Below are 20,237 nucleotides of genomic sequence, written 5' to 3'. Positions count from 1 at the left end.
TGCAATTTTTTTTTCCCAGTTGCTTTTCCTTATTAGTTTTTAACTGGCAAGCCCAGATTCCTTCCCAGTTGTTCTAAAGATGTCTTGTCCAGGAAAGAGGGGAGGGAAGGCAAATCCTGTAGGAACTCCCAGTCCACAGTGAGTTTTAACTGGCAAGCCCAGATTCCTTCCCAGTTCTTCTAAAGATGTCTTGTCCAGGAAAGAGGGGAGGGAAGGCAAATCCTGTAGGAACTCCCAGTCCACAGTGAGTAGAGAGCGAAGTGGGATGGGTCCTGAGCTCCATGTTGCCAGAATCCACTGGGAAGGAAGTGATGTGTGCCATTAAAAAACTGGATTCCACATGCAGCCCACCTGTGAAGGCAGCAAGAATCCAGTGTGGCAGCTGGGATCCTACCCTGGGCTGTTACATGGCAGGTTCTTGCCCCATTTGTTTGTAGGGTTAAAAATTCCAATTAAACTGCACCAAAAATCTGTAATAACTCCCAAACATATCAATAAATACCCCCTTCTGTTATCCCAGAAGTCAGGGAATTTTCTGAGTTGGGTCTGTTGCCCGTAATACTCCTGTAAAACTGGCTAATGATGGATATTCTGCTGTTGGAAGAGGTCACTCCACAGGAACGAGAAGTTCAGTCATTTCCAACCTCACATTTCCTACTTTTAGGTGCTGTTGCACAAGTTGGACGATTTTTGGTCTCCAATTAAAAGGCAGAACGAGCTCCATCCACATTTTAAGGACGGCCTCAGACCCCCAAAAGCTGCCCAGCAGCTGTCTGGGCAGAGCTGGTGCAGAAATCACACACTAAGGATCTATTCTGCCCTTTCTGCTGGTTCTCGTTGGCACAGAAGGTTTGGTAACTGTGTCATGCCAGGCTTGTCATCACAGCCCTGACAACCTTTTCTTTTCCACATGACTCACTGTGTTTGTCCCAGTCAAGTAATTAATGCAATGTCTGACACGCAGCAGAAGAAATTCAGTTTACTGTGATAAATTAAGTGGTTTTTTTGCTCATTACTGGGAAACATCCTAAAGTCAAACATATACATTCACAGTCTGTGTGCTTTAGCAATGCTTTTATAGCTGACAGAAACACACCAAACTGCTTCTAAGCTCATGTTACTTATGATGGCACAAAGGAGGACGTTCTCCTCCATATCTTTCTATGTAATAATTCAATTATAAATTATAAAATGAACAGCATCAACATGCCTGCTAAATTTATCTATATAGCACTTTTACATATCGCTATGTAAAAGAAAAAAAAATCAACTTTTCTAGCTATCTTAGTTTGAACACACTCTGAAAACATGAGCTTGAGGCTCAGCTTTTATCTGTTCTTCAGAGATCTCTGGCTTGACTCTTGAACTGCTGCTCACTGCCATTCAGTCAAGGGGCACTGTTTCTCCTGACTGCCATGGGAACAGGATTGGGCCATTAATGTGTATTTGACACAGAAAAGCAGACTAATTGAAGTCCAAATGGTTTTAGAGGTCTAGTTAGGTTGATTTTAATGAGGATTTTTAAAGCTGTCATACTTCTCACGAATTTTTTTTTCTCTGGCAGTTTTTTCCTCAGCAGTGATGGGAGTTAGAGAGTATTCAACCAGCCTTTTGTGTTTTCTCAATACCACAGAATCCGTGCAGCTCACAAATTCTAAAAATAAATACAAATGAAAGCCAAACCCTTTCTCTTTCAGTTCTTTAATCACATCCCTCCACGAGTAGGGAGTGCACTTTGCCCAAGTGAATTTTCCTCCACTCTAAACTCCATGAAAAGCAAACATTAATGGAGATGCAATCTCATGGCAGGGGGAGCTCACTTTGAAATTCAAGTGACTATACATGGAATGTTTTTCAGATCTATTTTGCAGTAGCAATGAAGCTCTCAAATGGCATCAATGGTACCTGTTCAATAACTGAAATTGCAGAGGCCAAATTCTCTATTCTGACAATTGCAAAATTAACTCGTGTCACTGTTTCAAGAGGGTGTTTACCCCCAGGAAGGGAGCTGAGCCAGGTATGGGCATCCTGGCCCACCTTTCATTTAGCTGTATGTATTAGTTTGATTAAAGTTAATAAAGCAAGGAGAGATTTAGCAAATGGAACTAATGTTCAGAGATAATTTCGGTCGGAATGAATGAACAAGAGACACGGAGAAGTAATTACAGGAATTTGCTGGAGACCTCTGGGGCAGGATGCACACGACCACAGCACACAATGAGAAACTAAACACAGTAATGGGATACTTCAATTATCCAGGAGTAAATTGGGAACAGCCTGTGGTAATGTTGCAACTCTGTTTATAACGCTGCAGAGCATTTTTAGAGGAGCAGTTGGGGAAAAATATGAGAGCTAAGTGGTGTTAAGGCATCTCACAACTGGAGCAGCTCCTTTGGATGACCAAACAAGGTATCACTCAACTCATCCAGTCATGGATGCACTGAAGAGAACTATGGAGCAGACTCACAGAACCCTTAAGGTCAGAAAAGACCTCCAAGATCATCGAGTCCAACCTTTGGCCCATCACCACCTCGTCACCCAGACCAGAGCACCAAACACCATGTCCAGTCTTCAAGGACGTGCTGCACCTTATATAGTTATACTTCATTTTATTTAATTTTATTTGATTTTCTAGAGCATTTAATTTATTTGATTTTCTTCTAGAGCAACTTTTAGAAAGAAAAACTAATAATAAACTGAAGGGTTTAAAACCACGCAGCAACTTTTTAGCACTTTACTCCTCTCTGGCTGCTCTTGGTTACAGCACTTGTTTGCTCTGATGAACTCTGACTTTGAAAGACTCTGACAGGACTTAGCTGCACTCTTTTAATCTAAGAGTATAACCTGTAATCAATAAGCAAGGCTTTTAAAAATCATCAATAATTTATTCAAAATTATTCCGTTTTTCAGCCTTCCAGGAACCGCTTGCGAGTCAACGCAATTCCAGCATAAATAACACGTTAATTTTCCCCTTCCCTGGTGACAACGTTGTTGCAGCAATAGGAATTAATCCTGGAAAGCTACAATTCATTGTGCCATATAAAATAGGAGAAGCCTGGTAGGCTCTGTGTGGTGTCGTCGCGTTTGTGCCGGTTTGAAGCGAAGCGGTTTCTGGGGCAGATCTAAAGTGCAGCCAGCAGGTCTCAGCACATCCATGTGGATTGCCTGGAGGAAAGCTCTCCCTGCACATTTTGCAGATCCTGAGCTGTGGAAAATGCTGCTCTCATCTGGATTGTGTGAAACTGTGGGCACTGAGCTTTCTGCGTGGTTCCTGTCCAGATGTGCCCCATCCATAATTCAAGGTTGTTTCCTCGACAGCCACGCTCAGTAAACTCATCCTGAAATCAGGGATTCAGCTCAGTCCTTCCTTTATTCCTTCTATCCTTGCTTCCATCCTGATTTCACTCTTTCATTTCACTCTTTTACCTACACTGACAGAACTTCAGAGTATTTTTATACCTTAAAGAAAACCGTGTTTCCACTCTGTGTTTCCAATGTGATATGGTTAATTTTCAAAGCACAATCAAGCTGCACCCATAACAAGGATTCCCTGCAAATTTCCTGTGGGGGGGAAAATTTCTGTAGATCCAGCAGGATTTAGGTGGATTCATTTGTCTGGCTGACATTTCAAATAGATGTATAAGCAGGTATCGTGGGGCTGCTATTGCAACAAGCCTGAAAAAAATCTATTCTGGGCTTAGTAGAAACCTGATAAAAAATAGAAGGGAACAACCTGACAGGATGAACACACACGGAAGGTGACACTCTTAACAGAGCTGAGCATTAAAAGCACAGAATTCCTGAATTTGTTGCTGTGGATGTTGATGTGATAAATGTCATGGTCACTAGGGTAGTGCCCTCAGTAGGAAGCTTCTTACTGCTGCCTCTATTTGCAGCCCTGGAACTGGCCTTGTTTGATGCCATTTTACCTCAAGACTGGATTTCCACCCTACCCTTCAGCTAAGCTTAAAAATATATTGTTGGATCACAGAATTTTGGGGCAGTTACAACTCCTGAGAACACTGCAGGACATCACCCTCCATTTGGTGCTGCTGAGCCTCAGGGAAGAACTGAAATGCCATTTCCTCTGGTGAGAGAGCTGAGACTCCTCTGCCCATCCTGCTGGATTATCTTGGGGGATTGGTGCTTGAGGGTTTATTCTTGTTTTGCTGTTAATGAAGGATTAACATGTATGAAACCTCTAATGCTCCTTGCAGGGCTTGAGCTCGCTGAACACCTGCAAAGCCCGACCTGTGTAAGCAGCTTACACATGGATACTCCCCGTGTAACATTCCACACCACTAAATCACCTGAAGGACACAGATCAGGAGCCTTTAGTGCTCAACACATAAAATACTAGACAAAAATGAGCACATAAAACAATACCTGCAAGTTTTCATTTCCCGGTGGCTGCAATGAGAACACTGCTACGTGTAAAAGGTAATTTTTGGGGGGGTTTAGCTCACTGTTGTCTCCTTGTTTGGTTTCAACCTGCAAGACTTCCCATCAGGTTCTCTCCATTATTCTCTCTCTTGTGTGGCTCACACAATTAAGTGACAAAGCCATGTTTTTGACATCTATCTGATTTCCATGACAACAGATTATGGAACCAGGTGTAGCGAGCATGTGAGACGAAACCTGAGAAAAATGATGAAGCTAAATCAAGATTTAATCAGTATGAAGGACAGCAACAAAGGGTGGGAAGGACAGACATAACAAAGGTATTTCCTTTATGGGAGGAATTTATATTTCTGTTTCCTTTCTGCTATCCAAATATCATAGGATGTAAGAGTGACTCATTAGGGAAAGGTAACATTAGTAGACTTCAAAAAGAAAAGAGCTCTGGTCCAGATTCTGGCCCTCATCTAGCAAATGTGGGTCCTTCCCTGCAGGAAGGAGAGGGTGATGATGATGACACTCCAAGCTGATCAACACCAGAACACCATGCCCACCGTGCCCACATGCCAACCATTAATACCATTCCTTCTTCCTCTTCCTCTTGCAAAAACAGGACCTGTAAGGAAAGATGGAAGGACTGTGAGCTATTTTGTCAGGATTAAGTTTCAAAAGCCTAAAAGGTCACTTCCTGGAAGAGGTTAGGATGCTTTCCCCTCCTGCTGTGCATTGGACAAAGCAGTGGCAAATCCAGGTTGCAGTGAGAGACACTTGAGTTTTTAAGGAAAAAAAAACAAGAAAGTTTTTAAAAAAAACCTTCATTTTTTGGAAAGGTGATTGTTGGAAAAAAAAATGCCAAGGGAACCTGTGGACTCTACATAAAAAAAAGTAAGAAGAGGTCAGAGAAGCATCTGCCCAGCAAGGTCCAGGGAGAGCTGGAGAATGGGAAAGAATCTTCCAGTCTTTCTGTGTCTCTCCAAGCCCAGTTTTCTGCCGTATTCAGACCACAAACACTGAAAACTCCCCAGTTCTTTAGCTTGTGATTTCAGCTTCAGTAGTTTGCTCGTACCACTGGCTTAAGTTCATAAACTATGTCATAACAGGCTAAGCTGGACATCTTGAAGGACTGCCAAAAAAAGAGCAAGCAAAGAAAATAACTGTAATCCACGGTATTTTCAAAAGAAGAGGCATAAATAAGTTTTAAAGCCATGAGTGCATAGAGAAAGAAACCATGGGAAGAGAGCTGAGTGAGTGAGCAAAGAACTGGTATTTAGAGTCTGTGTTAGTATTCCAAGGGCAGACAGTGAATAATAAGGGGGAGACTGATGTCTGATTTTCAAGGGATAACTTACATGCATTTTAGTGAAGTAATTCTGAATATACTTGGATTCCCTTCAGAAATTTTCTCTCTGCAGGTGAGGGGGTCTCTGAGCAGGACTGGAAAGCAGCTCTTGCAGGTGTAATTCACTGGCTTGACTTGCAGTGGGAACTGGGAGAGCAGTCAGGGAGAAATGCATGTGAATTTTGGAACATTTGTCAGTAGTGTTGGAAGTTCAATTTGGCACAGGCAGGGGCATAATAACACTGGAGTTACTTTGGGGCCTCTCCACGTTGCAATATAAATCTTACAGTAGCTCAATTTGTGTTCATTTTATGGGTGAAACATTAATAGATTTTTAATATACTGGCCGTAGATAAAATGTACTTCAGCAACATCCAAAAGAAAAATGGACTTTGCCCAATGCACAGGGAAATGCACTTATGGCATTTTACACCTCTCTGGTAAGTTGTGGGGGAGGTCAGGATGGGTGAAACACAGGTTACACGGCCTTGAAGATTTGTTAGCTGGAGTAAATAATTGTTATGGCACTGGAGAGCACAAAATGCAGGTTTATGGGCAGCAGCTGAACCACTACAGGGCTTCCAGAGCTAGTGAAAACCAGCCTACACTGACTAGAGTAATTCTATATCTAGATTTCAATCAGGTTTAATTCCAAATCCAGGATACTCTTTGCTGTGTTATTGTTATAACTGAGTGGGAAGTTACAGCACCAGCTGAGTGCACTCTTCTTTATTTTTTAACTTTAATATTCACAGTATTGGAGATGGTGAATGACCCACCTGGAACCTCTTTTAAACGTTGTACATTTACAGTCAACTGACTGATGTGGACTTTTCCTCTGTAGGGAGAGGTTTGTTCATCTACTGTGAAAATCTATAATATGAGGAGGGCAAAATTAGGGGTAAAAAGCTGAATATTGAAGCACTGGAGCTGAGCAGTTTCCATGAACAGGGCTGTCAGTCAGCTGAGCTCTAGACATGGTCTGGATAAACAAAAAGGGTTTGCTCTATGTTTCCTCTTCTATCATCGCCACCATTGTGCTTATAAATATTTTACATTTTTTTGTCTGTGAGCTTGGTTTATATATTTGCCCAAGAGTGAGTGCAATCAACTCTTCATCACGAGGATTAATGCTGAAATATTAAAATGCTGAGATTCTCTTCTCTGACCACTGTCAGTGGTCTGCTCCTGCCTGTGCCAGAGGAGGAACAGCCTCTCACAGCAGCAAATCCATCCCGTGGTGTTAACACTAAACTCCAGCCTTATTTTGGGTAGCTGGTGTTTTACATGCAAACTGCCTCACAAATGTTATATGGAGTTATAAAGTTAATATAAAAAGCAGATGGAGAGAAATTAAAAGAGATAGTCAGGGGAGAAGAGATGAGATATAAAAATAGATGGAACTGGTGAAGCATGGAAGTTGCAGAAAAGCTGTTCCAGATGCCAGGAGCTACTCCAGAGAGAAGTCTCATCCCAGCAACGGGGAGTGGTAGGAAAGTACACTGAGCACTTGGAGGGACAAAGAGAAGATTATGCAGAAAGCCCTTAATGTTTGCCTCCAAAAACAACCAAATGCTATTTTGAATTCTCATTTCTTGTGAATTATGTCACAGACAATATTTACCCTCAGTATCAGCAGAATTTCGCACCTTGTTTGTTAATATTCTATCTAGACAATATAGAAAGATCTTTGTCATTTTAAGCCAGTGAGCAAAAACAAGAGTGTTTGTACATGTGTTGAGAGACTCATACTTCACTCTGCATCCAGAGGAACTCTGAAAGTTTGCTTGGTTTATGAAAGGTCTTAGCACACACCCAAATTTATCTCATAATCCATTTATTTGGCCAACTCTGGCATTCAAATAGTGTGGATGCCACAATTCCTGATTTACACTGTGCTGAGCAGCAGCTCCTCCTGTATGAAACCCTCTCACTGCAGAACTTCAGGGTGGAAAAATATGACTCTGTGTTTTCATACAAATATTAATTACCTTATACTTTTTTTTTTCTATTTGATACAATGCTGTCTAAAGCAAAGCCATCTGAAGAGGTAAATCCATAAACCCACAGGGAACAAAGCCTGAAATTATAGATATATGTGTGTGTATGTATATCTATATATATATATGTATAAGCACATTTCCAATCCTCCTCTCTCACATAAGCAGTTAATAGGGGTAGAGCAGGAAAAAGTGTCATTTTGTTATAACCTGGTTGATGTCACTGATGAATACAACTTTATTAGAAGAAGCAGATGTTGTCTTAAACCCTCGAGGTATCTCTGATAAGGAGCTTTGCCTTTCCGAATTTGCAGACAAATATTATCTGATATTTCAATCTCACTATCACTCCACCAAACAGCCTCTCTCCCTCTCAGACATTAAGTCATTAGTCTTTGCGGTGTTGCTCGTGCTCTCAGGACTGTCCTTGTCACCACATGAGCCAAGCCAACCTTATCTGCTCCACAAACACTTTTACATGGATAATCTGTGTTTTGTCTCTCATTCAAGTGTTTGCAACCTTCGAGACAACACACAGGGGTTGCTGGCAAGAGAGAATCCCAGAATTGTTTGGGTTGGGAAGGACCTTAAACATTTTCCAGTTCAAACCCCCTGCCTGGGCAGGGACACCTTCCACCAGCCCAGGTTGCTCCAACCTGGCCTTGGACACTCCCAGGGATCCAGGGGCAGCCACAGCTTCTCTGGGTAACCTGTGCCAGGGCCTCCCCACCCTCATAGGGAAGGATTTCTTCCCAATATCCCATCTAAACTTACTCTTTTCCAGCTTAAGGCCATTCCCCTTGTCCTGTCCCTCCACGCCTTTGAAAAGCGGAGAGAACGACTTTGTGAAAAGTCTCCCTCCAGCCTTCCAGTAATCCCCTTTTATGTACTGGAAGGCAGAAATCCTGACTGGAATGGTTCATTTCTAGGCTGGAATGTGTTCCACTCCTTGGGAGCCAAATGGTTTCCCAGAAGATTTAGGCTGGAGAGGCTCTCTGGAGCAGCCTCCCCATCGATACCACGCTCAGACGAAGTAAGAACATAGCAATTAGATGACATTTGTGGCCATTACCATCAAAGAACAGTATATTAATGATGTTATACAGAACCATTTCCCAGTATTTCCTCAGAAACTCTTGTTGGGTCTGCCCATAAATGTCTCATAAAAGCTATAAATATTCAAGAAAGGAAGGCAGTTACATATAAAGACCTCTAATAGGCACTATGAATGAATTCTGAACCATATAATAGCCAGGCACCTGTGAAAAATGGGGAGAGGATGAGATCTATACATTATATATGAGGCACTTTGCTACAGCTGTGAAGGTTTCAAGTTATTCAGCGAAGCTGCAAAATTAAAATAAGAGAATATAACACAAATGTCATTTGAATTATGTCTTGTGTGGTGTTGCTTCTTACTCAGCCATCATTATAATAATTAGTTTTGCACAAAATAGGATTTATAAAAGCTCATAAATTCAAGTTATATGCAAATTCACATTTCTGGGAGTTATTTAACTTTCTACAAGCTGCTGAAATGTTTTTGTGACCAAAGTAAATGAATAATTCCAAACAAGTGCAACAGACAGAGCTGGACACTGATGTCAGACAGTGACAGAGATGTCACTGAGAAATATTTTGGTTTTGTTGTGTATATCTTGAATATACAGCCAATAAATCAGGGCAAAATTAATACTTTAAAATTGTACTGAACTTTTAGGTTTTCTCTCTTCTTTCTCCCTTTGGTCTTTTTCTTTTAATCAGCAGGAGAAGCAAAACTTGCTGCAGGTCCTTGGCTTACAGTGACACCTATAAAAATTTGTCATGAGCACTGAGGAAAGCAATCTGGAGCTGCAAAGCACATCAGAAGGGTCTGGATTTGGGTGGAGCCATCTGACATTTCCTCAGGTTCACAGGAGGCTGGTCCAGATGGCCTGAACCCACAAGAGCCTTTCTGAGGGTCATGGACCAAGATCTGGCACCTTCCCTCCTGACTGTTCTCAGCACAAGAGAGGGAGCCCCTGGCACCCCTGTGCTCCAGGAATGGTGTTAAACAAGCAAAGGGATGCTCAGAGATCATCCATCCATGCCTAGCTCAGGAGTGAAGGCACCTGAACCATCCCACCACCACACAGGAGGCAGGTCTGGAATCTCTGTGCTTTATTCTGCAAAATATGCCCGGAAAGCAAAAAAAAAAAAAAAAAAAGGACTGCATTTCTCTCTTTTATCTCACAGTTCTGCCTTAGCTAGGCTGAGAAAATGACTGGTGGCTGGGAAAAGCAGCTATGAGAAAGTCTGTTCTCAACTCCACAACAGGAGTCCACTGCTGAGAACAAAATTCCAAAATAAAATCAGAGAAGCAGCGGAAGATTTCGTGTCTCTCTGATCATTTCTGCTAAAGCCTGACATGGCAGCTCTTTAAGGTGCTTCTGTCACTCCTGTTCCTTGGTAGGCTTGAGGAACTTGAGGTGTCTTTGTCTTTGTACCAAAAGGGAGGTTCTTTCCCTGCACAGCAGCTTTAGAGCTGTGTGATACACAACTCCCCCTTCCCTCTGTGTGACAGGTGCCTGTCTTTTCAGAGACACCATCCCTGTGATTCCTGTTGAAGAAATCCTTGTGCAAAACTCTCACTCCACCTGAGCATTGATTGAGTGGAAGAAAAGCTCCATCTCTGCCCGAGCACCTTCAGCATCAACGAGAAGTCCCAGCACTTACCACAGAGCCTTCCACTTCCTGAAAACAGCTGGAATGGTCTTATTGCCTTGTGTTTTCAGCCTTTTTCAGCCTGGTGGTTTGTGATTTTCCAGGGATGAGATGGATATCACATTTATATGCTTTGGAGGTTTAAGAAAACCGTGTAGCAGCACTGGGAAACATGTGCCACAACTAGAGGTCACAGGCATCAGTGTGTGCCTGAATCCTACCTAATGAGGGACTTTTCTTGCAAAATAAATAATTAATGAGTGCATTTACTGAAGACAAATGCCGTTCTAATCTTCAGGCACTGAAGCTGAAAAACCTACCGAAGAGGGAATGAGCACAGCATTGTTAAAAATGTCCTTTAAAATACGTGTATCGTAGGGAGTAACAGCTGTATGCAAACAGTCCTTGACTTTTGGGTTGTTAAGACGCTTTCCAAACTATCACCTTTTGGGAATGAAGCATTTTCCTTCATTAATGCAGCACTCTCTGGGTCTGCACGCTCACAAGTTACCTGCAAAAACTGCCTCTGACCAGGAAAAAAGTTTTCATTTTCAGTGCACCTGAATAATTTCCCCAGTTTGGCTTTTCCAGGTGCCTCAGCGACTCAGAGTGGCCCCTTAGGTGTTCTTGTTCTCTTCTTTCTTGATAGATTATTCATCTGTCTTCCTCCAAATCTAAGCAGAAAGACAAGCTGCAGTAAAACCTGTTGCCACCAGACTCTCCTTCAACCACGGAAGCACAGAATTCCCCCCAGGGACAATCCCCTCTGGAGAATGGAATAAAAAAAAAAAACAACACAAAATATGAATATTTATCCCTACGGCTCTGCAGCAGGAAGAATTTCCATCCCTTTTTCTGTGTCTTTAACTGCAGCAAAAAGGGGCCAAAAATTTCTTTCTCATGATAATGGGAAGAAAATACAAGCACTAAAGTACTTGTGGAAGTCCTTGGGATTCATCCTAAGGTGCAGAAACACTGGGAAAACTCACTGTGGGTTTCTTGGGGTGACAACTGGTGTTAGACCCCCCGCCTGGGACATCACCAGCACTCCAAGGAGCAGGATAAAGCCTTGGCTTGGTGCAAATCAGCCTAAATACATCAAATTTGGTTCCCTGAGGCTGAGGATCCAGCTCTGTGTGTTAAAGACTGGCCGTGGGAAGGTTTGCCAAGGCTCTGGAGACACATGGCCACGGTTTGGAGCAAAGGAGGAATAGGAAGAGAACTGAGTTAATTTTAAAATTTATGGGAGTCCTTTATCATTCAAACTCCAATGGAAATGATCACCTGAAAGATGATAACCCTCAGACAGAAGCCCAGGCATGGACTGGCTCTTAATCGCTCTCAAAATCGATATAAAATACAGAAGAGGAGCTCCAACATTAAAAATAAAAAGCTTCATAAGAGACTCATCCTTAAGAATTTTTTGGCTTCGAAGTGAGGGAGACATTTCACATGTCAAAAACACTCCAGTGGCAGCAATCTTTAAGGAAGGGATTATTCCATGCATGTGGTTGTGCATCACCTACTGAAGGGAAGACCAAAGCTATAATTAGCCCTCTCTCCGTGCCATCATGTTAAGTATCTTTGGATAATTGTTGCAACCCACATGGTTGTCCATATGTTTTGCTGTGAAGGATGATTAATTCTCCTCTTCTTCAATACAATATGTGCTTTATGCAGGGGAATATATCTTTAGGAGCAGGAAAATTCCTGTGTAACAGGAAAATAAAGCTCCTAATCCTGCCCTTCCCCCGGGGCAAGTTCAGCCCAGTCAATGCCATGGAGGTTTTAGTTTCCTTGAGTTGTTTATAGTGACAGGAGGACCCCAAAATCTACCATCCGTCCAGGCAGCAGAACCAGTGCTTTTAGGAGTTTTCCATAGGCATTGTTTTTAATGCCTGGTTTTTTTCCCTCCTGCATTAATGCATTTTTGAAGAGGGGACAACATCCCCTAATTGTTGTGTGCACTCCTCAGGGGCTGCACTCCCTGCCTGGCAAAGAACTGGCACAACTCAGCCAAAAATCTCTGAGAATTAGGAATTGTGGATGTGGGGGGAAAAGACTACCAGTTTTCTTTAAGGAGGTGGACACAGCATTTTGTAATTTATTTTATTAAGCCGTCAAAAGTTGTATTTGCTTCTCAATAATGCACAAAACATTTGGTTAAACCCTCAGCCTCTTGATTTCAGGTGTCAATTCTGCCAATTCCCTGACCAACCTACATCCCCACCTGCCCCAATGTTTTACCAGCAGGGAAAACAGCTAAAAATTGCAGTTATTAGTCACTATTCTCCCCTTCTTCTGAGTCATTAACATCAATTACTAACCACTGCATTGTCAATTAAGACTATCACTTGCTGCTATTCACTGCTAATGTGCTAATTGTCATCAATTTACTGCCTCAATTATGTGGTCATATACTCGCCTCGAGGTACACCGATGTGATATAAGGATCTGGAGGAGAAACATGCTTTCTCAGGGATTTTAATGCAAGAAAAGAAACCTGGAGTGAGCCTGAACATGCTGGATGTAGTTGCAGTTTCCTAGTGAAAAATTATTCTAACAGACAGATGATGGTAAGGAGGAAAAAAAAGGCATTTAAACTGAGTATTTCACAGGGTTCTTTTTTATTCTTGACCCTCCCACTGAAAAAATGATGCTGTTTCACCTGGAATAGATCCATGGATCTTGTTCACTCTGTAATCATGTATATATTTTTGCCTAATTATATCTGATTGCTTGCTGCATGTTGTACTTTCTAATGAGCACTGAATTATTAATCTGCTGCCTAGTCTTTCCCAGCATACAAAAGGGAGAGATGTCTGGTGTCATTGAAGCACAGTCTATTGTGTTCCCTTCAAGCAGCAGCAAACTTTAGGATTCAGCAGTGTGCCAGATTCTTACTACAGACACAAGCAAGTTCTCTTTGACAGGTTTTAAATAATATGTTTTTGGTGTGCTTTATCTGACACTAAGCTGCCCTGAAAATAGGAGAGTAAGTCTGCCAGCGAGAACAAAATCAGACAAACTCATAAAAAAAAATATATATCTCTCTCCTGCCTCTATTTTTCAGTCCTTAGGCAAATAACCTTGTAGGCTACATGGAATAATGGAACAGTTTGGTTTCTCTTCTGTGGTTGCTCAGCAATGCAAGGAAACAAAGCAGAGATGCTTATCCAGAGCAAGGGGCCAGAGAAAATAATGTGGCCTTTTCCCAGCAAAGGAACAAGGATTTTTCACCTGCTGTTGTGATGGACACTTGATTTCCATGGGCCATATTTATTTAAGAGTGGGAATTGGAGGGGGGAATCCTAATCCAAATAATTTCAGTGCCCCTGGCACAGGTTGCCCAGAGAAGCTGTGGCTGCCCCATCCCTGGGAGTGTCCAAGGCCAGGTTGGATGGGGCTTGGAGCAACCTGGGCCAGTGGAAGGTGTCCCTGCCCAAGGCAGGGGGTGGGACTGGGAGGGCTTTAAGTTCCCTTCCAACCCAACCCATTCCTTGATGATTCCATGAGATGATCCTCATAAACCTTCTCTTTGGCAGGTGAAGGCTGTGCTGCTGATCCCTCCCAGCCCCCAGCAGTGATAGAGGGAACCCCCCCTGTGTGCAGGTAGGTCCAGAGGAGGGCTCTGGGAGGGAGGGATGGAGAGGGGACACACCAAATGCACACTTTGAGCTGAAACACTTTTTAAACTGTTTTCCACGGAGGTCAGTGTCTTTAAACTGAGGTTGGTGCTTATCTTGGGCAGGCTTTGCAAAGACTGATGGCAGGTTGTTGTTAAGCAGGTTCTCATTAGCTGTGGAAAACCTCTTTATCTCCCTCATTACCATCCGTTGCTGGGATGGACCTGCCATTGCTGGCTGGATTTCAGCTCAGCTCTGGTGCATCTCTCTGGCTCTTGGATCGTGTCAGGCTGGGCAGGGTGGTGTGTGCATATCCAACCTCCATCTCAGCTGGTGTTTTAGTATAAAAGATACGTGTGTGAGCTTTGGGTTTGGATTTTTTAAGCTTTTATTGGCTCTCTAAACCTCTTTTCTCAACACACTGCTGGTGCAGACAATATAAATGGCTGCTTTGGAACTTGGCATCATTGCTTTCTGTTGACTTGTCCCATTCTTATGCTAAAGCTGCTTTTCATCTGTAAAGGTGTTCCAGGTTCAGTGCATTAATTTAGGTGGTGACAAAAAGGAATGAAACCAGTATAATAAATTGCTATTTCTGTTAGTTTGAGAGGTTTTTAGATCAGCTTGAGGAAAGTTTGAGGAAAAGAGTGAGCAGTTTCAAATATTTGATAACTCTTGGGTTAAACATTGCTTGGGCTCCATCACTACTGAAACAAAGGCTTTGTTACAACTGAGGGGCATAAATTTTGGGTTATTTTTCCCCATATCCAGGGGTATTTTGGTTTGGTTTTGTTTGGGGTTTTTTTGCTTATTTGTTCTCATATCTCTGTTCTTGGATCAAATCTTCTGGAAAAGAACAACCCAGTAGAGGCTGCAGGTTCTGTATATTTTAATTGCTGTTTGTTGTTGAGCTGATTTTAATATAACAATTCCTATTTTTTCCCCAATATGCTTTCTATGTAAAGAGGGTTGAAATGTGATTCAGGAGTTCAGTCAGCCGGGAGGAGGAGGAGGAGGAGGAGGAGGGAAGCAGTGAATAATAAGGTGGGAATGAGTCTCATGGTGGAGCCACTGGGTAGGAGGGAGCAGTTCCATGAAGGGCAGCAATCCCTAATTCCACTCCTCCTTTTCTGCCCATACACACCCACCCCTCTGCCCATGCAGCCCAATCAGACAGTGCTGAGAAAGCTGTTAATTCCAGACTTGGAATGTTCTTGTATCCACGTGGTGTGGTCGTGATGCAAGCTGGGACATCAAAGCAGGCTCTGACCCCCTCTGAAAATGTAATATCCAGACACAGCTCAGCAAGCCAAAGCAGCTCAGCTTTGCAAAGCCAAAGGAAACTTTCTGGATCTTTAAAAAGAATGTAAAGACACATTTTGTTGAGGTATAAATATTTCCCAGACTCCCTAAAACTTCATTTCTGTGGTTTCCACTCTCGTTTTCTGGCCCTACTGGGTTCACAACCATAGATTTGTGGAATGGTTTGGGTTGGAAGGGACCTAAAGATCATCTTGTTCCACTCTTTGCCATGGGCAGGGACACTTTCCACTATCCCAGGTTGCTCCAAGCCCCGTCCAGCCTGGCCTTGGACACTCCCAGGGATGGGGCAGCCACAGCTTCTCTGGGCAACCTGTGCCAGGGCCTCCCCACCCTCACAGGGAAGAATTCCTTCCGGATACTTGCCAAGCCTTGGTGCCTGAATGGAGGGAATTGCAGCCCAGGGGAGGGGTTTGGGTGTGTTTCCATGTGACAAGTCTGAAGACTAATGGATTTCTCCTGATCTCGCTCTCCCTGCTGAACAGTCCTGCTCCAGGTGTAAAACCCCACAGATCTTTGCCTTTCCATCCTGTTTGCTGCAGGTCCCCACCTGAATTCCAATTAACATGTTGATTTATTTTAACTGTTACTGTAAAAGTAGTGATCCTCCTTTATTAATGGCAGGGAAGGGGAGAAATAAACAGCCCGTAAATCACATTTACATCAGATGCTCAGATGGAAACTGTTGGGTAGATCTCTAAGGACAAAGACAGAAGAGAGGGAACGTTGGGTATTGTGGTTGGGAAGTTACTTGAGATTGTTGGTTACTCCAGAAACATGAAGAATAAGAAATTGCCCAAGTGCAAGTTGGGTTTTGGGTTTGGTTTGGGGTTTTTTTTGAGGGGGAGAGCTTTTCTTCACCAAACAACCTGTTTTAGACCTAGAAATTGTTTCGAAAACTTGGCTATCTTTTTTTTTTTCTTCTTGAAAACTTCCATCCAGTTTTATTATTTGGGTAGGTAATACCACAAATACAGATGGCATTTACCCTTGCCTTGTTTCCTGCCAATCTGTTCTCTTTTCTGGGTTAATACCTTCTCCCACTCTGCTCTTCTATTTCAATATAGGGTTTAAAAATAAAATGGCAGATTTCTCTTTGCTTTTCCTCTCTCTTTCTTCACATTTATATTTTGACTTTGTTACCTTTGGCTCACCTCATCTGCCTACATGGAAAGCTTTTTTTGTTTGTTTGTCAGATTTTTCTCTCTAACTTTTCCTGGAACTCAGAGAAAGCTGTGGTTAAAGACCAACTTTCCTGCCTTTCAACCCAATTCACTTTTTCTGAACAAATTTTATTCTTCATAATTTTATAACTAATTTACATAGAGAAGACAAGTGAGGAGTTAAGGGAGAGAAAAACAGGAGGGTGGGGAAAAGAAAATCTGTGTTTTAGTTTCAGTTTCTGCCTAAAATCATGACATTGGGCCCGTTTTTTCTCTATTACAGTTGAAGGTATTGAATTTGGAGATTCATGCATGAAGTAAAAGTTGTCAGGAAAAAGTCACTTCAGTGAAATTCAAAGGCAGTTCTTACAAGGTGGGGAGTGGGAGTGTCAGATTAACTTTAATAGAATTTTTTCCTTAAAAATCTTTAATTATAGTATTTCATTTAAAAAAAACCCCAAAAACACCAAATCACAAACATTTCAAGAAGGACTTTTACATTGTGAGCAATGTTTTCAAGTTTAGCCCTTTGAAAAGAGGAATGAAAGTCTTTTGTGTTCTTCCAAACATCAGACTTCATTTTGGAAGTACTCCAAAGGAAATCATTTAAGACTTTCAAACCAACTTATTTTATTTTCTTGTTCTAAAGGCATTTTTTAAGCCAGACTCACTTTTGAGCACCTTCGCTTTCCCTAATAACGGTCTTTTCGGGGGATTTACCTCAAATATAAAAAAACCAAAAAAATCAAATTATCCAGTTGCAGTTGTAATGCTTCCCTGTCCCAATAACACAAAAATGCTCCTGCCAGCCCATCCTGTCATTTGCAAACTTTCTGTCACATTTTGTCACAGCAGGGATCAATATTTGCCACGGTGCCAACGCGGCAGCTCCAGATGGCGCCTCTTTGATTAGCGCCTGGCACGGGGGGGATGCCAAAACCAGCCCTGTGGTGCAGCTCCCGCTGTCCCTCAGGGGAGATTGGTGCCGTGGAGCCCCACAAATGGACCTGGTCCCCTGTTAGAGTTGGTTGAAAAGGCAACCAGCACCTTTGCTGTGGGAGACTTGGGGTGGGACAACTCGCCTGGTGTCTCGGTGGGAGCTGGGTGGGTGTTTGGGTGCTTAACACCACTCCAACATTTTTGCAGGCTGATTAATCCACAAAAAGCTTGTAATTAGCTGAGTGTTTCCCTCTGGACTTCTTAGCATGTGTTGGTGTCTGGCTCTCTCTTTGCAGCATATGTTACCCATTTCCCAAATCTATTACAGCCCCATAAACGAGAACTTCCCCGGAGTCAGCGGCCGCTCCTTTACGTGAGCCTGGGCCGTGCTTGTCGTGCTGTTCATGACATTATGGGGGGCAAAATGCCATGGCAACACAATGCTGTGGGTAACAAAGTGCTGCACTGATTGCCAGACAACATGCACTAATTAAAGACAGCTCAACACTTTCGTTTCTCGCTGCATTACGTGCAGAAAGGCAGGAGGCAGCGGGTGCCATGTGGGGCAAGTTTGTCACTTGAGGAAATGTGTGCTGCTCGTTTTTAGAACCATTTCCTAGTGAACCCACCTTCCTGAGCACCCAAAATTAATCCTAAATGTTTCCTTTGCCCTAGTGAATCCATTAGACCTTTATGTTTCTAATAAAGGTATCCTTGTGACCAGTAAAGAATTTATATTTTCAGCTGACACAATGTGTTTTCTGAAGGCCAGATTTGGTTACTATGAGTGTTGGTTTGATTGAAATCCATTGACTTAAATTAATACTGAATTTCCAACTGCATCTGCTTTCTTGTCCCAAAACCACTTTGAAATCTGAGATGTTTCTGTTCTGGCAAAAGCAGTTTGGGTTTGTTTTTTTTTTATTGACAAGAAAAGAAGTCACTTTATGGCAATAAAAACATTATTCCATTCCTTTGACCACTTCTATGACCTTGTGCTTTCCACTTCTGGAAAATTAGCCCAGGCTCTGGATATCTCTAACATGCCTTTGCTTTTTCTCCTTTATATGCCCTGTGATTCTCAGTAACATGCTGTGGTCAGGCTTGGCTTCCCAGGCAACCAGACACATCCAGCCACGATTTGCTCCCAGGAAGGACTTTTTCTGTCGGTCCCTCCTGGTATTCTGCTCCTCTCTCGTGCATCAGGATTTTCCTGCAAGCTGAGGACATGCTTTGAATGGGAACTTTCAGAGAAATGAGCTGAAAACAGTGGTTGATATGGTTGTGACCACAACCTTTCCCTTCTTACTGCTGCAACATCCCGCTGTGACACCTCTGTCACTCACACCTTACTTTTCCTTCTTAAGAAGATGCCAGACAGGCACAAATAGTCCAAAACAACAGCTGACTGCCTCATCTCCAAACATCTTGTAGAGCAGGGTATCCTGGGAGCTGTTCTCCCAAGGTTTAGCTCTTCCCAGGCAGAGGAAAGAGCTGCTGGTGGTTCTTTCAAACTGGAAGGCAGGATCTCACCAAATCATCATTTTCCTCTGGAATTTTGTGGTTCTAGCCCTTGACTTTCCTAATTCTTTTACTTATAAAGTGTTCTTTTACTTGTACAGTGTTTTTTACCTTATATTGTTTCGTATCCCATTCATATGTGGTTTTCACCATAATTCATTACTGGCTTTCCACAGAGCAGTGGGCCGGTGGTCTGGGAAGCTGTGACCTCTGGAAATCCCTTGCAGGGAGATTATTCTGCACTAGTAATCTGGCAAGCAGTGCACACAGGGAAGTGCATCATCCCTGATGTATTAAAATGGTTTGACGCCATCATTTAAGCGACTGGATGTGCAGATATGGAAGAATACAGACAAAATTAAATTGTATAGATCATGATCAGCTCAGGGTTGATTAAATGAAATGAGAGTGCATTTCCTCTTTCATAGAGAAAGAGGCTTAACATTAAAAAAAAAACCCTAATCTTTTCGAAGATAAAGTTCATTAACACAATGATTATTCATTTGGCTTTTATAATGATACTGCTGCTTAATCACCAGAACATTGCTTCCTGTGCTCTAGGAGAACCAGCAGGAAACATCTGAAGAGACAGAGCTGGTGCTAATGCAGCAGCAGACAGAGTGGAAATCTCAGTGCTTTTCATTTTAAAAGTGCCATCCCATCCCTGCTCAGGTTTATAAAGCCCTCCCCGTCGAACAGCACGAGCTTTAAACCCAACATTAAATTTATACAGCAATGAAGCCTCAGGTTTCCTGTTTCTACACAGTTAACATCTAAGTTTCCTCCTGGGTCCACTTCCATTATTTATTATATTATTTTCCTGGAGCAGCACCCCAGAGGAGCATTGTAATCAGGAACTGAGCTTGTGTTGGGAGAAACACAGGATAGTCACTCCAGAGCTGGGATGGCCTCTTGAGTTTATAATCCTAATAAACAAGGCAAACAGTAATAGAGATAGATAAACAAATGCTGAAGGTAGTTGTCTGCTTAATGACTTCCTTCCACCGCAGTTTTGAATCCCCCCTTTGTGCTCCTGCACACTTCCAAGCAATTCTCCTGCACTCAACTGCCTGGATCAGCTTGAAACTCCAGTGTCAACCGCATATTCCCTTCCTTCACCTGCTGAATGTGTTTATTTGATCCTCCACTTAACCTTTGCTTATCATTCCTGTTCTTTGTCGTTATTTCCTTTCATCTTTGACTCCTGGAAGCTCCTGATGGCCAGCCC

General features: G+C 42.6%; 1 long non-coding RNA gene across 1 annotated transcript in view; it reads left to right on the top strand.

Moving 5' to 3' along the window:
• The window catches only part of LOC113999999, a 45,326-nt gene extending 43,680 nt beyond the window's left edge, over positions 1-1,646 (top strand). Inside the window, exon 4 of the long non-coding RNA XR_003545078.2 lies at positions 1,565-1,646. This is a non-coding gene — a long non-coding RNA (uncharacterized LOC113999999). The remainder of the gene's footprint in view (positions 1-1,564) is intronic.
• Positions 1,647-20,237: the final 18,591 nt, after the last annotated feature.

Source organism: Pipra filicauda, unplaced genomic scaffold (assembly GCF_003945595.2).
Source record: "Pipra filicauda isolate LSUMZ 115617 unplaced genomic scaffold, ASM394559v2 scaffold204_size1372650_pilon, whole genome shotgun sequence".
NCBI classification, from domain to species: Eukaryota; Metazoa; Chordata; class Aves; order Passeriformes; family Pipridae; genus Pipra; species Pipra filicauda.
Note: the sequence above shows the minus strand (reverse complement) of the source record. Positions and strands in the feature narration are given on the sequence as shown.